The following is a 14,621-nucleotide window of genomic DNA, read 5'->3' as shown; positions in this document are numbered from 1 at the left end:
TCGCGTCGTCGTTTAGCCGTGCGTGTACAGCGAGTACAAAAAAAAAAATATAATTATTATAATAATATATAAACGAAACGGACGTGTACACTGCACTGGTAGTTGATATACGATATTTGTATGCACAAACTGCACACGTACTGGTGTGGTTTTCCACTTGTTGTTTGTTGTTGTTATTATTTTTTTTTATTAATGCTGTTATTTATTATTATTATTATTATGACTGACCCGATCGAGGCGTTTGTAATTTGCGTGTTTTTCTATTTTGAATTGCATTCCTATACAGTCTACCGGATACCAGACTTTTCCGGTTATAAACGTGACATAACGGGAAAAAATCCGCTGTCGCTGCAAAAGCGCAAACTATATTATATTACACCGTATTACCAGACGTTTGATACTGCAGGGATTTCCCGGACAACTATGAACAATTTATCGTGTACAATTTAAATAATATAATGCTATATCAGTATATAATATTATTGTCGTAAGAGAAGCACGAAATAAAAAGGAAAGATACCTTCGATTCACTAGAACGCACCATTACCGTTAAAATGTTCCGTACAATTACAATGTAACCTTTGAAAATATATTTTATTAAAAATAACCTTCGAAAAACAAAGTGAAAAAATAACCGTCCTTCAGCAAGCACGTCCAAGGGCGGCCAAGGTGCCCCCTCCCGTACAGGACTGCAGACAACTCCTCCCACTTGCTTTTAAGTATTATATTTAAATAAAATTGGTAAAATCTACGTTTTTATTAGTTTTTCTATGAAATTTTATTATTCAATGGAACTACACTGTAAACATTTATTAGGATATGTAGAGTACTATTTCAATGAGAATATAAACAATTTAAACTAACAAAATATGATTTTTTAAAAGGATAATTTAGTCATATTTTATGATCACACAAACACTATTTTATATTGAATATTAAATAATCGATGTATGCATTATTGATATATAAATACATTGATACAAATATACAATATAAATATATAAAAAAAAATTTAAACGATCATTGTCCGTGAATAGTAGAATGTATCTACTATGCTCCGTTAAAACTTCTAGTAATGCCACTCGATTCGCATTTGCAATACCGGAGTCCAAGACTCAAGAGCCTCCGTCAACATTCCGGATACACAGTACCAGCTAGCGAACAAACGCGTTTGTTGAACATATTTATTATTTTTTCTGCAATGCGTCGCAACAAAGCGTTCAGTGCGGACAATGATCAGCCGGTTTCAATGTTAATCAGCTGTTTATATTATGGGCTATAAACCCTCTTTCGTCAGCAAATTTATTCGAAAATATACGGTTACGTTTCAAATAATTAAAACGTCTCGAAAAAATTAACGGTTCCCCATTTGAACATTTATGTACTATTATTGGTTCATTTTTTCTTGTAAATAGGATTACTACTATCAAACCTGCTTCAGAACTCGCACGACTATATTAGAGCTACTTAAGAAAAAATATAAATTATACAAAAATTAATATTTATAAAAGATTGAGGAATTTAGTGTACAATGATGTAATGTTACTATTTAAAATCACTCAGAATAAATTAATGAAACTGAATTACGTTAAAGTCATGGATTATATATATTTACATATTTATGTATTTAATGTATTAATTATGTATACATTATTATCTGTTTAAGTTCAATTCGTTATGTTTTTAATTAAAAATACAAGTATAAACAACGCCAGGGTATAGTTATTTATTAAATATTAAACCTTTGAGCTACATATTCAGTGGATTTCCTGTATTTAGAGTAGTCAACCCTGGCAAGTTATGTATATATTTATATGTATGTTGTATACATGTAAATATATTATAATTTGTATTTAAATTAAAGTTTAACATCGTTGTTTTCAACAAAGAAGATAAGTTAAATTCCTAACTTATTTCAGTTATTTAAATATAAAACAATTTTAAATTTTCCACATTTATGTACTTATTACCTTTGGTTTTCTACAGTAAAGTTAACACAATAATCAACAGTCAAAAACAACACTGAATGTTTAATATTTGTTTCAAAACTTATGTAACAATACAGAGAATATGAAATATTTAAATCAAATTCCTTTTAATTGTAAATTACTTTATCTATTGGAAAATTTATAAACATTATAGTTAATTGTAAGTTTTGAAACGTCGACTAGAACATCAATTCGGTACAATTAGTTTAAAGGATAACTTTCAAGCCATGTAGCCAAAGTACCTATCTACAATAATTTTTAATTTAATCCATATTAAATACACGGTCAATAATAAACCCATAAAACTATTAAAGCAATTACTAAAATAAATATATTACATATGTATTAGAGATGATTTAAAATTTTGAACACAGTATAGTTTTAAAAAGTTTAACGGTTTATACAAAACAAATTTTACAATATAGAAGAAATAAGTACTTCTATAAAGTATTTATTTGTTAATTAAAATTAGACAAAATATTAGATATACTCCATAATTCATAACTGATGATATGGAATACATGTATATTGACGGAATTTAAGATTTTTATTCTCTTAAACATTAATTTAGTAAAAAATTCCTTAATTTTACGACTTTACGCAGAGATATCGTAAATTGAATATTTTAATCACAAGCATAATGATTATAAAATACATCAACTGTACTTATATATTATGTATGTATACAATTAGAAATTATAATAGATTAAATTAGGTATACTTAATTCAACTCTCATATGTAAAACAGAAATTATTTCATTCACAGAAATTTCTTAAGATAATTAAATTATTCTGTTGAATTACTTATCGCTTAGTTTTTTATGTATTAATTTCCAAGATATATTTATTAAAAAAAAGACTAAATTCTCAATAACAATCAACATTAAACTTATTAATTATCCTATTCATCACGTAGTAAAAAATATATATTCGTATCATATAATACAATGTAGACTGCAGGGTATTCAAACTTCAATTTTGTTATTTATTTGTTATTTTTGTTTAATTCAGAAAATGACGAATGAAAACCTGAAACTAATAGATTAAGCAATTACATTACGTAAGTATATGAAAATAATTATAGCAATAATATAAAGTTCACAAAACAATAAAAAACGTATATATTTTTAGCAGTATAGATACGTCGTGTTTTTTATCTTGAAAATGTATAATATTACATTTTTTTTTTTTTTACATAATGTTTTTAATATTTAAATATCATATCATTATAATATTGTAAAACTTACTTAAAACTAAGTAAAAAATTTAATAATAATATATATATCGTAAGCATAATATTATAATAATATAACGTATTTTGTATTAATAAAAATCAAATAAAAATCTAATTAAATAATAAAAATATTTTAGCATTGATATGCAAAATATGGTATGTTAAAAGTTAAATGTTGACATTTAGCCGCTATTAAAACAAGGTTAAGTTTCTTATTTAATTTATAAATGGAATTAACATTTCTATTAAGCTTTTACTTTTTGGCAGCACATTGACACCATCGTGATACTATCCAAAAATAAATCCTACTTGTTAAATTTAAAAACAAACTATTGCGTGTCCAGTATTATTATTTTGTACCAAACGAATCGAATTGTTAAAAAATAGCAAGTGCTGAATTATTTTCAATTATAAATCTTAACCTATTAACTCACCTTTTAATTTTTGACGTCAAGATTTAAACTGAATATATATAATTTTAAATAATTTAAAAATAATAATTTTGAAACAATAAAGTATATTTAATTCCTACATACAATTTTAAAAACAATAAGTATTTTTATCTATAATATATTTATTGTAAACAAATATAATATAATAGTACATATAGGTTTCGTAAATATTTACGCAATAAATACAACTATATAATTAAATATTAATAATTTTTAGGTACCTATGAAATAAACAAAATTATAAGTTAAAATAATAATTATATATAATTTAAATTTTAAATTTTTTTACGATACATTTTGCTATAAAATATGATATAATTTTGTGGAGTATATAAGTATAAAATTATGCAATATTATTTTGAACTAAATAACTATAAAACCATTGTTATTTTTGTAATACTTATAACATACATTTAAAAAAACTTGCCTACAATAATCTTTCTTCTAAGTTCATAAATAAATACATATTTTATCAAATTATAAATGTCTTTCAATTACTTATATTGTTATACATTTATCTTATGGAAACTAACAGCTGTAGGATTATAAATAGATATCTAATCGTGACTTGAATAAATATTATTAATGTAAAAGATAAATATTTAAAGTAAACATAAATTAAACTCAATCATTTCGATATTTCATTCTAAAATCTATCAATATTCATGAAACAAAATGTTATAACTTAAAATGTTTAAAGCTATTATTCATAACATCTCAGTCTGATTAATGGTTTACATAATGTATAAAAGATATAATAATATAATCAATTTGTTTTGGTTTTGAATATGAAAACTGACAAAATTAATTATAACGTCAGATTACCAAATCCAAATAGATCCAAATTCCAAATTATTCAAAAACGTTAGCAATAAATTAATATATCTATTCAGTAGAGGTAAATGTAGGAAAATAATATTATATAAATATTTATTCAAACAATAATATAAGATTTCAACCATTGTTGTGGCTATTATTTAAATTTAAAACTTTTTTAGTTTCTGTACAATTAAATATTATTTTCTTCGTACTTTTATATACGTATATTAATAGTAAGCAGTAGTTAACTACTTGACACAGAACTACCAATATTTTATTATATTACCGATTTATACAAGTAACATCACAAATTATATCAATATATATATTAGCATTTGAGCAATTTAAATCTTTTAGTGTACGATATTTGTTTTTTCTTAATACTAAATATACAATATAATATATTGTGTTCTATCCGAAGTGTAATAAAATTTAAAATAAATAAGACAACTTCAATTATAACTAAAATACCAAACACAGAATCTAAAAAAAAAATATTATATTTTTGACAGTAAATATTTTGCTATATAATTAAATATATACTTATGGGTATATAGTATATACAATTATACAAATATATACAAATATACCTATTAAACCATATTTAAATAAATACAAAACATAGTTTTTAGCAAAACGAGTTCATTTAAATTCAATCTCCATATCATTAAATTTCAACAAACTAAATCGTATACATAAATCCCCAGTATCGTAGTGTACACAATATGCATACCTCTATTAAATGTTTAAGATATTGATGTACTTAGATTAATAGCGGTGGCAAGGGAGATGAAATAACTAATGTCGATTTAACCCCTGTCTCCGATTTAAAGTAAAAAAAAGATTGATGTGGTAGATTTAAGAAAATCCAATATAAACACGGTTATTTTATGTATGAAAAATATTCTTTGTTAAGTAATCTCAACGATTACTAAACCTCAAATATACAGTAAATATAAATTAAAATGTAAATTTTATAACCCAGACCATCTATTTTTTTAATATTTAGTAATTACTAAAATTGAATAGAGTGGGTGTAGTCCCCGGAAATATAATAATTGTGTGATATGATTGATTGTAAAAAAAAAATTACTTGGTGAAAAAATCATCAGTCAAAACCAAATATTTAAATGTTTAGAACAGTTGTAATTTGATTTATCCAACAGAAAATCATAGCGAAAAGATCAAATACTGAGTTCATTGTTCTACATCTCAATAAGGCGAACCTATTCTAATTTTTTTATTTAGAATTCAAACTTGTCAACCAAAAATAATGAACAGAAAATGAATATATTGAAAATATATTATTTACATTTACGAAATTTTAACACGTTTTAATATGTTTATTACCAACAGACTGAAAATATATAATGTCAATAAACGATTATTTTAATTTGTTTTTATTTTATTAAGCTTAAGTGTCATATTATTTTCCTATGCAACTTTATTCGTCAAAAACATCACATTTTTTGTAGAAAAATTATATTATTGATAAAATGTGTTTATAATATAACTTTTAACCTTTTAAATAGGACGAAAAATGTGTAAGATTTAAATTACCACTTTAAAAGGTTGTTTAATAATGTAAAATATGTAGGTATAGTTTAAATTAATCAAATGCAATTGTATACTGATGTATTGATATTACAGCAAAGTTGATTTACATTAATTGTTTTTAAATAATAAAATATCCTGACTCCTCCCTTATTATATGTGAAGGACGAAGATATTCAAATAGTAAAATTACAAATTACGCACATACTTTTCACAAACAATATTAAGTGTTAAGTACTTATTTAAGAATATAATATTGACTACACTCATACTCGTAATATACGCATAGAATAATATTTGTGTGTTAAATTTATTAACTAAATATAAATTAACTAGGAAGTATACGTCATATAAATAATATAATATTGTTATAAGCTTTCAAATTCCAATCATAAAGTTAAAAATGTTTTGTAATCATTATAATTATATGACAAAAATAAAATAAAAATTTATAACTATAAGATATTCGTAAAAATTAAATTAAATTTATCGTAATTTTTTTTATGTAAAGATTATATAATATTCTAAATTAATAATAAAATAAAAATAAAACATTAATCAAAAAATAAAATATATCATTTTAAATTACTTTTGATCTCTCGAAACGTAAATAAAAAAAAATAAAAATAATATTGACCAATTCTCGACTTTCCTAGATTCTTTTAATACCTATAATTATAACTCACAAATATTGGCATATTAAAACCAACGCCATACCTATTAATGTATCAATAAAATATTTTCTTAAAAGTATAATAACGGTACTATCATATTGTTATAGACAAAAATACGCATAACCGTCGGAGGCTCAAAATGGGTGATCTATTTTTTTGGTATCACGATACATACATCATATTTCATGATAATAACGCACGAAAAATGATGCACAAAAAATGAACATGGTAAAAAATAATTGTTAGGTAAGTATAACAGTAAACGAAAGTTCTGTAACTACTTAATCAATTTTCAAACTAAGAACCTTTTAAAATATGTAAGATTTGATCATAGCAATTTTACTACAATTGCTGAGTGATACCCGAAGTGTTGCCACTTATAATAGCTGTGGCGCTTAGTAGTTTGCACACGCTAAATGATTATGTCACTGGCCACTAACATAATATGCATTGTAATTAATACTACAGTAATTACGTATTATTATTACATTTTGTACTTTAATATTCAGGGCGTATTCAATTACGAATACTAATTTTTATGGAAAAATACTATGGTCTGTGGTGAACATGCCTAATTAATTTCGTTACTCATTTAATTACATTACTCGTATAACGTATAAACATTAATCATGCGATTTAAATTGAGTTTTTTCTTTCAATTTTTTCTAGTCCATGATAATATTATAATATGCTTATTTATAGAAAATAATTAATTCAAAACACATATTATGTCAGTGCAGTATTTTATCAGTGTATTTGTTTTTAAATACTAATTTAAAAGTTATAATATATTAAATGAGTGTAAGATGTCAGTACAGTAAATACTACCTATACTACGGTCATTAAAATATTACATTATAATTGTATACTGTGTTTAAATCAATTTAATCCTAAAAAAGAAAAAAAAATATCAAAAACAAATTAAAAATATTATTGTTTTTGGTGTAAAGGTTATCAAAAAAAAAAAAAATAATAATAATAACAAAGAAAATAAATCTAATATTGTTAATAACTGCACGTGATTTTTATTTTATTCACACTATTGCTGTTAGTTAATAAAACATGAAAAAAAAAATTATAAATCTTTGAATGTTTTTATTTTTAATTAATATTCTATGTAGTAAGTTCCTAATACCAAGTATTATTGTTTTATGTTGTAAATATATATTATTATGTCAGGCATATATTGTAGACGCATCATTTGTTTACTTCACGTAAAATCAGTGGATAATTAGATTTATCATTTGTGGATAAACATATTTAACAGTAAAACTGGAAAATCCAAAGAATAAAGAGTACCTACAGATAATTTATAAAAAATATATAGCCGACTTCTTCCTATTTCTACAATCATACAATCATATAAGTGTAACTAAGTGGGAGCTTGGAAATTTGGGATGGTTTTATTGCTCCTTCCCCCTCTCCCCGAAAAATATTATATGTTAAATATTATTCATGAAAAATATTTTCTTCAATAAGGCATATAATTAAAAAAGAACGAATATATTTCAAGAATTCTTCTCAAATTTGACAGATGCTAAGATTAGTAAGATTTGTTATACTTATTAAATAGTATCCTAAGGCGATACCACAGCTATTTTTCAAATGAGAATCAACTTCTTTTGCTTTAATTATTAAGCTAATTTTGTACTTATAAGTCTAAATAATTAAAAATATAGTCCAAACGTATATTTACAAATCCTATAATTATTAGACTCAACAATATAAATATTATCAAAGAAAAAAATGGGAGTACCTATCTAAGTATCATACATAAATACATTTATATTGTACAAATGTTGAAGTAAATTTATATTTATTATAAGCCTTTTGAAAATGTACAATTTAGTAAAAAACTTAAAATACTAATAAGTAATAGGTAAATGCTGTCGAATAGTTTGATTAGTAAGGAGAGAATATATTATAAAAACTATAGCTCCCTCACCAAAAATAAATCACTCCTAGTCATAATGTAATGTCTTGAAACCTAGAAAATGGCTAACTTTTCTTGTTAAAGAGGTCCATGCTTACAATTTCGTTATTAATAAAAATCCAAAATATTATAAAATTAAATTTATTCGTTTATTTGTTTTGGTAACATTAAAAAAATTATACACACGAATCTCATGATTAGAAAAGTTGGCTACTTCATCGTCTTTAAAATTAAAACTAAGTTTAACGCTAGTAATATTCAATTTTCAAATATTGAGTAGGTATTTCTCTTTAAAAATATATACATTATTACAAAAAGATTAAGCAACTGAAGTGTACGGGTACTTGTATAACCTTGACCAACCTATAGTTTATCGCAGTATGTAAATATATTACAATTAAAATAATTATTCAAAATTCAATTGAATAAGCTAATTTATTTATTTATTTGTAGGTATAATATTAAGTTTTCAAGTTCAACTAGGTAAAAACTAATTTGGTAATAAAACGTTTTTTAAATCGACTTAACCAAATCAGAAATCTGTATAAACCTCATTAGAATACCCCTAGCCGTTTTTCTACTTTGAGCTATTTTAGCTAAAAAAAAAAATATGAAACACGTAAAAATATATATAAAATAATTTTCTACAATCTAAAAAACAACCTGTCATTACTCTTAGAAAATACATGTAGATTCTTAAAAAATAAAATATAGAAGAGACTACAATCTCAATAATCCAGCCTAACATCTAAACATTTTATCATATTCCAAAACACAACTCAATTTATACAAAAGAATATTTAGCACTATTGAAAACCACAAAAAACTGCGTCTACAGAAAACGATACAAAATCATACAGAAAGATTCACTCAATGTCTTAAACAACTAAGAGAAACTTATCCCCCTCCCCAAAAAAAAACATAAAGCTATTAAAATAAATACACTATTTAATACGAAAAATTTCGACAAAAAAAAAACACAATAATATTACTGGCAATAAAAAAAAGCAAAAAATACAACTAATGAACCTGTATTATTATGAAAGTATTACATTACATTATCTTGATACAAAACATCTTATAAATCACAACATAATATATCAAATATGACAACGAGAGACTATTGGAAAACAATAGGTTCAGAGAAATAAAATCAACCACCCTCCCTTGGGAACACGACAATTCATTGTCACGTAAACTGAAAATTGGCCACGCATAATACACTCACGAGCATATAATACATAACACAATAAAGAATAATGCGAACGCATCGCATGCAATGCTACAACTATTCAAACATCTGCTAACTAAATCATTTCAGATGAAAGATACCAGAGATACACCGTCGTGTGAAATATTATCACCCAACCTAAATATGGCCTAGAAATCTAATCATCCCAAAAAATCTAATAAATATAAATATATTATATATATTTTAATAAAAATGACACTATGAATTATATTTTAATTGAATTTTAATATGACATCAAAATATGCGATGTATTTTTTTAGAAGCATCAATAACTATAGCAAATTAAATATGTAAATAAATAGAAAAAATTATTTTAGTATAAATTATACATAACATGTGCTTTCCAATATTATAATATAGCCTTTATACAATTCGACTAGGTAATCCGTGAGAAATGTTTAGTTAATACCTTTAATACTTTGACGCAGATAAACAAACAATGCGCTAAAAAGATAACTAGCGATGATGTTGCCATGTCAGTTATTGAATATTATTATTTACTATTACAATCCAACTGACAGGCAACTGCCAATACTCGGTATCGTCCGACGGCACAACAAACCATTCCTTCAACACATTTCGAACCGTTTTCAAATAAAGTAATTTAAACATTTTATGCTGTTCATTTTTTTTTTTGTGTGTTAATTTATACACAATCCCTTAAGTCGTTCGCATTTTCATTTATCTCATTCTGGTTAAAACATTGATAATAATTAATCTAATTATTTACCACATTTATACTCATTTAATTGTTACAGAATGAACTAAAAAATATTTAATCTGTCTTCCAAACACGTGTTATAATTTTTTTTTTTAATTATACATAAATATCATTATAAAAATTAATGTAAGATTCAAATCACGTAGTTTAAATTGAATCTTGATCATTATTTATTAGTCTAATAAACCGTTCTTAGCTAAATCGTTTGTAAAATTCAACACAATGATGAAAAAACTAAATAATTGTATCACTCTAAAGCAGTATTAGCCATTAAGTATTCCTTATTCAATCAAATATAAAGTTAATAACTTATTAATATTCATTGAGTTAACAGATAGGTAAAAATGGTAACTATGATAATGCACCATTAATTTATTAATATCAAAGCTTATTGACAAGAGAAGAACAAAATGTATTACAATTACAAATATTAACTACAACTTTAAAGTATTTTGTAAGATCAAGATTTAGAAATTGTATTTATTTACTGTTTTATTTTTAGTACACTTAAAATATATTTAACACATTGATTATAATAATTGTATGTAATCGTACATTTGTATAATTTATAATGTCAAACAGAAAATGCTGTATTATTAATTTATTAATATCTATTTAATAAGTATGTAGAGTACAATAGAGAACTCGGATGTTTATTAATCTTATTTTATCAGTTTAGATAAATAGTAGGTCAATATAAAATAATCAAAAATCCAATCAAAATAATTAACCTTCCTAGTTCTTTTCTATTGAAATAAAATTGATGTTTGCTTGATCTATATTAGGCATATAAGTTTCACTTGAATTATCATAGTCTAAAACTATATATCTAGTTTATACAGAGTACAGTCATGAGGTAAGTAAAATCAACGTGGTAGTATATTATCTTATGGTATCAAATCACATAGTGAGAGTGAATAAGATTTACAAAGTTTAAACATGACGAAATACAGCTAAAATACAAATAACAAGACAAAAAAATTACCATTTTATTACCATTTTACAATAAACCGTGCTATAATTTAATGCTGTAGTCACCGCAATACACCAAAGAGTGTATACGCTCAAATTATTAGGATTAATTTACCGTGTAGTTAGATTTCGAAAAATAATAACGAAAACTGTGATCGGAAATATTTCTTATCTTCTCTGACATTTTAGTTATTAGTCGTGACGAAAACTAATGGTAAATAAAAATTAAAAAAAAAAAAAACTGTCGAGTCGTACCGCATGACAATAACACCTTTTCGTTGTTATTTATAATAGGGCGCTCCGGCGCTCCACCGATATTTACTGTCGTATTATGGTTAATCTAACGCACATACCACGATACAAACAATAAGAATATCGAGCAGTCACGGTCCTAATCGTAGTTAAAAAAATAAATGTCAAACAAATACTCATGGTAAAAAACAAAAACAAGTCACGTTTTTCGAGATAATAATTCTATCAATGGTGTTTCTTTCAATTTTTATCACGGGTAAATTATTATTTTACCCCAACGACCAAATTCGATAAAATAATATGTAATTATGTCGTTTTAGAACGAGTGTTTTTCGACGTGGCGAACTGCTACATTATAATCACCGACCACACACACGACCGCGATATGCAAAATTAATAACGGACGAACGTGCGTGAGGGTAAACCCAAGGGCCTATGCACAAACATCGTGGTAACATTCCCTCGGGGTATAGCTAATCGCATTATTGTGGATCAACTCGCCTGGCCTTATTTATGATACTAATTTAAACAAACAGCTTTTCATCGTTGATCACATTTACGGGAAAAACCGTGATACAACACATTTCTCTTCTTCGATCCGTTTCACGATGAAGGATGAGGAGTTTGAGATAATTATGAGAAAATAATAAATATCGTTTTATATTTTTCACCGCCCCCGCCAGACAGCGTACCACACCCTCCCCTCCTTCCGGCCGTCGTAACAGGCCGTCTAGGAAAATATTCCCAAGAACGTCGGCGACGAGTGGCGACAACACTCGCACGCACCGAACAACGCGACGTGTACGACCACTCTCCATTCAATCACAATTTAAAGTTTAATGTATATTATTATATACTTTTCATTATTTTGTTTTCGGTCAACAGACCGCACGACAGCGAGCAAGTACACGAACAATCCATAACGCAATCGACACGAAAAAAAAAACAGTTGCAGACCGTACGCAGACAGTCAGCGGCGACGGACCCGAGCGCTGCTGTAAACTGTTACAATACCGACATACAGACACGGTCGGAGCGGCGCACTCGTCAGCAGTCGCTGACGACGCAAAAACGTAATTTACTCGGCCGTCGAGAGCGCCGCACTAATTACAAGGCGGCCGGGCTCATTGTCTTTTGAAGTGGGCCGCGACAGCGGTCCGGATCCCACTACCCTTACGGCGGCCGCGCGAAGTGTCCGACAAGACATTGTTATTGTTAAGGTCACACCGCGCGCCGCCGACTTTGATACGCACTGTTGTCGACCGTTTTGTCATTGTGCGGTCGTGCGGCAGCCTCGTCGCGGCCGGGCGGAAGGCAAACGCATTACGATTGCCGCCGTCGGGGTGACCATAAAAACGCGGGGGGGCGTGAAACATGATATTATACTCGACTCCTGCTATTTACCTTGTGTGTCCCGGGTGGCGCGCGCCTTACAGTGTCTGGCCGTCAGCCGAGCCGATGAGACGCGCGTCATGCACGTGTGTCTCAAACGGGAGGCGCGACGACGACGACGACGTCTTATCGCTGTTCCCCGTGAAAATGGGGGCTCACACGCGCTGCAGAGTGCAGGGGCGGTCGACGTTTCCGCCAAAGTCACGGGACTCGGGACCGGCGGCGACACTAAACCGTACGCTGTACACGCACACCGCGACGACGCAACGACTATGCGAACGTAACAATGATAATATTATAATAATAATATTGTAGGCGCCAAGAGTGTACTGTTACGTGCGCCGCGGTTGTTGTGGAGAGCATAACGCGCGCGATAAGAGAAAAACGACGGTGATAAAAATGGTTCAGCGTTCGACCGCGTAGAAAATCTGCGCCGTCGACGAAAAACGCCGCCAAGTCCTCTAGTGGGTTTTCGAAACTCTCGTTCCGCCTCCTACACCTCCTCCTGCTACTCCTACACCACCGGTGGCGCGGTTAAACATTTAATAATAATAATAATAACATGCGATCATGTACACACATACACAGGCCACTACGAACGAACAATAACATAACCTAGAAACGCGCGCGTGAGTAAACTAGTATAATATTGTGCATGGTGCGTGCGCGCGCGCGCGTGTGTGAGCGTGTGAGCGTGTGATTATCGTCGGCAAATTCCGCAGCAGCAGTCGACGTCTGCGCGCGCCTTGAGGAGCTGAGCCTCCGCAACACCGACTCTCAGATGCGATCAGTCGTCGTTGCCGCCGCCGCCGCCGCCGCCGCCGCTGAGAGAGGGAGAATGTTTTTGTCCGGTCGTAGCGCATGCGTAAGACGGCCGCGGGGTCAAGGTCGGTCGCGTTCGACTTCGACTAGGCGGGCCGTCCGGCTGGATTTTAAGGGAATAACAACACCGAAAAATAATATACACAAGTGTATACAGGGTCATCAAATCCAACGATTATCCACGGCCAACGCTCTGTATAACGTATTTACGTATCACTCCGTTCGTTGTTATTCGAAGCGCATAGCTTGTTTCCCCATACCGCCGCCGCTGGACGTCTAGATCGCCGCCGTCATCGCGTTAGCGCACCAACTGAATAATATTTCGAAAACAATGTTTGCCAAATCGATACCTTTAATAGCCGTCTTGCCGTTTCCGCCGGGCCGCCGACGAAGGGAACAACTTATTACTATACTATAACAGTCTCCCCCCCGTCGTCCGGTCATACGACGATGCGACAATAAATATAGCCATTATTAGGATTTAAAATAGTTGTTACATGCGAGAGCCGTAGTCCTAGAAAACCAAAGTTCAATAGACCCGTGGTGGTAGCAAAAC

At 28.8% G+C, this 14,621-nt stretch overlaps 1 protein-coding gene across 1 annotated transcript in view; it reads right to left on the bottom strand.

The window, feature by feature from the left end:
- LOC112602369 (insulin-like peptide receptor) overlaps positions 1-13,805 on the bottom strand; it is a 47,887-nt gene extending 34,082 nt beyond the window's left edge. Inside the window, exon 1 of the mRNA XM_025350407.1 lies at positions 13,256-13,805. The gene's annotated coding sequence lies outside the window, so the exon portion shown is untranslated. The remainder of the gene's footprint in view (positions 1-13,255) is intronic.
- Between the last annotated feature and the right edge of the window lie 816 nt (positions 13,806-14,621).

The sequence above is a fragment of the Melanaphis sacchari genome, unplaced genomic scaffold, assembly GCF_002803265.2.
Source record: "Melanaphis sacchari strain LSU unplaced genomic scaffold, SCAv2.0 Contig86_pilon_pilon, whole genome shotgun sequence".
In the NCBI taxonomy this organism is placed as follows: Eukaryota; Metazoa; Arthropoda; class Insecta; order Hemiptera; family Aphididae; genus Melanaphis; species Melanaphis sacchari.
Note: the sequence above shows the minus strand (reverse complement) of the source record. Positions and strands in the feature narration are given on the sequence as shown.